The sequence below is a fragment of the Arachis ipaensis genome, chromosome B10 (genome assembly GCF_059453495.1).
Source record: "Arachis ipaensis isolate K30076 ecotype BB chromosome B10, ASM5945349v1, whole genome shotgun sequence".
Classification (NCBI taxonomy): Eukaryota; Viridiplantae; Streptophyta; class Magnoliopsida; order Fabales; family Fabaceae; genus Arachis; species Arachis ipaensis.
In genome coordinates, this window is record NC_142435.1 from 138,053,063 (window position 1) to 138,057,358 (window position 4,296).

The following is a 4,296-nucleotide window of genomic DNA, read 5'->3' on the forward strand; positions in this document are numbered from 1 at the left end:
TTGGAATTTATAGTATATTCTCTTCTTTTTATCCTATTTGATTTTCAGTTGCTTGGGGACAAGAAACAATTTAAGTTTGGTGTTGTGATGAGCGGATAATTTATACGCTTTTTGGCATTGTTTTTAGTATGTTTTTAGTAGAATCTAGTTACTTTTAGGGATGTTTTCATTAGTTTTTATGTTAAATTTACATTTCTGAACTTTACTATGAGTTTGTGTGTTTTTTTGTGATTTCAGGTATTTTCTGGCTGAAATTGAGGGACTTGAGCAAAAATCAGATTCAGAGGTTGAAGAAGGACTGCTGATGCTGTTGGATTCTGACCTCCCTGCACTCAAAGTGGATTTTCTAGAGCTACAGAACTCGAAATGGCGCGCTTCCAATTGCGTTGAAAAGTAGACATCCAGGGATTTCTAGCAATATATAATAGTCCATACTTTGTCCAAGTTTAGACGATGCAAACTGGCGTTCAACGCCAGCTCTCTGCCCAATTCTGGCGTCCAGCGCCAGAAACAAGCTGCAAAGTGGAGTTCAACGCCCAAAATGGCACAAAAGCTGGCGTTCAACTCCAGAAAGAGCCTCTGCACGTGTAACATTCAAGCTCAGCCCAAGCACACACCAAGTGGGCCCCGGAAGTGGATTTATGCATTAATTACTTACTTCTGTAAACCCTAGTAGCTAGTTTATTATAAATAGGACCTTTTACTATTGTATTAGATATCTTTTGATCATTTTGAGATCTCTAGACCTCCATGGGAGGCTGGCCACTCGGCCATGCCTACCCTCTATTCACTTATGTATTTTTAACGGTAGAGTTTCTACACTCCATAGATTAAGGTGTGGAGCTCTGCTGTTCCTCAAAGATTAATGCAAAGTACTACTGTTTTCTATTCAATTCATCTTATTTCGCTTCTAAGATATTCATTCGCACTTCAACCTGAATGTGATGAACGTGACAATCGTCATCATTCCCTATGAACGCGTGCCTGACAACCACTTTCGTTCTACATTAGATTGAATGAGTATCTCTTAGATCTCTTAATCGGAATCTTCGTGGTGTAAGCTAGAATGATGGCGGCATTCAAGAGAATCCGGAAAGTCTAAACCTTGTCTGTGGTATTCCGAGTAGGATTCAATGATTGAATGACTGTGACGAGCTTCAAACTCGCGATTGCTGGGCATAGTGACAGACGCAAAAGGATAGTAAATCCTATTCCAGCATGATCGAGAACCGACAGATGAATAGTCGTGCCGTGACAGGGTGCGTTGACCACTTTCACTGAGAGGATATGATGTAACCATTGACAAGGGTGACGCCTCCAGACGATTAGCCGTGCCGTGACAGGGCATTTGGATCATTTTCCCGAGAGAAGACCGAAAGTAGCCATTGACAATGGTGATGCATTACATAAAGCCAGCCATGGAAAGGAGTAAGACTGATTGGATGAAGATAGCAGGAAAGCAGAGGTTCAGAGGAACGAAAGCATCTCTATTCGCTTATTTGAAATTCTCACCAATGATTTACATAAGTATTTCTATCCCTATTTTATTAATTATTTTCGAAAACCCCATTACTATTTTATATCCGCCTGACTGAGATTTACAAGGTGACCATAGCTTGCTTCATACCAACAATCTTCGTGGGATTCGACCCTTACTTACGTAAGGTATTACTTGGACGACCCAGTGCACTTGCTGGTTAGTTGTGCGAAGTTGTGAACCATGGTATTGGCATCATGTTTTTGGCACCATTACCAGGGAAAGAAAGAGCGATGAATTTTACATAATCAAAGTGTAATCACAATTTCTGTGCACCAAGTTTTTGGCGCCGTTGCCGGGGATTGTTCGAGTTTGGACAACTGACGGTTCATCTTGTTGCTCAGATTAGGTAATTTTCTTTTTGTTCTCTTTTCAAAATTTTTCAAAAATCTTTCAAAAATTTTCTCATCTGTTTTCGAAAAAATAAAAAAATGTTTTCAAAAATATATTTTTTTTCTTCAGAATTTTTAAGAATGAATTCTAGTGTTTCATGAAGCATGTTGAAGCCTATCTGGCTGTAAAGCCATACCCAAACTGCTTTGGGATTGGCCTTCAACTAATCACCTCAGTGGAGCCATGCCCAATCCTTCTGGATAGGATATGTCAGGCGTGTCATGTCTGAGTTACATACTAAAGCTTGGCTGGCTATTAAGCCATGCCTGACCCTTTGATTGGAGCTTTAGAGCATAAGATTCCTGGAATTCATATTAAAAATTTTGGAATCCTTATTTTTGTTTTTCAAATAATTTTTGAAAAAAAAATACAAAAAAATTATAAAAATTATAAAAATTCAAAAATCAAAAAAATATATCTTTTCCTTTTCTCTCTCATAAATTCGAAAATTAGATTTGACATTTTCAAAAATTTTTAAAAATCTAGTTGTTTTATGAGTCAAATCAAATTTTCAATTTAAAAATCCTAACTTTTTCAAAATCTTTTTCAAAAATCAAATCTTTTTTATTTTTTCTTAGTTATTTTCAAAAATTATAAAAATATTTTTCAAAAATCTTTTTCTTATTTTTATATCAAATTTTCGAAAATAACAATAACAATTAATGTTTTGATTCAAAAATTTCAAGTTTGTTACTTGCTTGTTAAGAAAGATTCAAACTTTAAGTTCTAGAATCATATCTTGTGATTTCTTGTGAATCAAGTCATTAATTGTGATTTTAAAAATCAAATCTTTTTCAAAAACTAATTTCAATCATATCTTTTCAAAAATATCTTCTTATCTTATCTTTTTCAAAAATTTGATTTCAAAATACTTTTTCTAACTTCCTAACTTCTTATCTTTTCAAAATTTGTTTCAACTAACTAACTAACTTTTTGTTTGTTTCTTATCTTTTTCAAAACTACCCAACTAACTCTCTCTCTCTAATTTTCGAAAATATCTCCCCCTTTTTCAAAATTTCTTTTTAATTAACTAATTATTTCAATTTTTAAATCTTAATTTTCGAAAATTACTAACATTTTTCAAAAACTATTTTCTAAAATCACTAACTCTTTTTCAAAAATTATTTTCGAAAATTCTCCTTCTCTCTCATCTCCCTCTATTTATTTATTCATCTACGAACACTTCATCTCACCCAAATTCGAACCCCCTCTTCCATCTGTGTTCGAATTTCTTCTTCTTCTTTTCTTCTACTCACACTGGGACCTCTATACTGTGGTAAAAAAGACCCCTGTTATTATTATTTTTCTGTTCTCTCTTTTTCATATGAGCAGGAGCAAGGACAAGAACATTCTTGTTGAAGCAGATCCAGAACCTGAAAGGACTCTGAAGAGAAAACTAAGAGAAGCTAAATTATAACAATCTAGAGAGAACCTTTCAGAAATTTTCGAACAGGAAGAGGAGATGGCAGCCGAAAATAATAATAATGCAAGGAGAATACTCGGTGACTTTACTGCACCTAGTTCCAATTTACATGGAAGAAGCATCTCCATTCCTGCCATTGGAGCAAACAACTTTGAGCTGAAACCTCAATTAGTTTCTCTGATGCAGCAGAACTGCAAGTTTCATGGACTTCCATCTGAAGATCCTTTTCAGTTCTTAACTGAGTTCTTGCAGATATGTGATACTGTTAAGACTAATAGAGTAGATCCTGAAGTCTACAGGCTCATGCTTTTTCCTTTTGCTGTAAAGAGACAGAGCTAGAGTGTGGTTGGACTCTCAACCCAAAGACAGCCTGAACTCTTGGGATAAGCTGGTCACGGCTTTCTTAGCCAAGTTCTTTCCTCCTCAAAAGCTGAGCAAGCTTAGAGTGGATGTTCAAACCTTCAGACAGAAAGAAGGTGAATCCCTCTATGAAGCTTGGGAAAGATACAAACAGTTGACCAAAAAGTGTCCTTCTGACATGCTTTCAGAATGGACCATCCTGGATATATTCTATGATGGTTTATCTGAGCTATCAAATATGTCATTGGATACTTCTGCAGGTGGATCCATTCACCTAAAGAAAACGCCTACAGAAGCTCAAGAACTCATTGACATGGTTGCTAATAACCAGTTTATGTACACTTCTGAGAGGAATCCTGTGAGTAATGGGACGCCTATGAAGAAGGGAGTTCTTGAAGTTGATACTCTGAATGCCATATTGGCTCAGAAAAAAATATTGACTCAGCAAGTCAATATGATTTCTCAGAGTCTGAATGGAATGCAAGCTGCATCCAATAGTACTCAAGAGGCATCTTCTGAAGAAGAAGCTTATGATCCTGAGAACCCTGCAATAGCAGAGGTGAATTACTTAGGTGAACCTTAT

The 4,296-nt window shown here is 36.0% G+C and overlaps 1 non-coding gene across 1 annotated transcript; it reads right to left on the bottom strand.

Moving 5' to 3' along the window:
• Window positions 1–3,789: 3,789 nt before the first annotated feature.
• LOC148581873 (small nucleolar RNA R71) lies at window positions 3,790–3,897 on the bottom strand. Its single transcript, XR_015896507.1, has one exon. It is a non-coding gene; the product is annotated as a small nucleolar RNA R71 (small nucleolar RNA).
• Window positions 3,898–4,296: the final 399 nt, after the last annotated feature.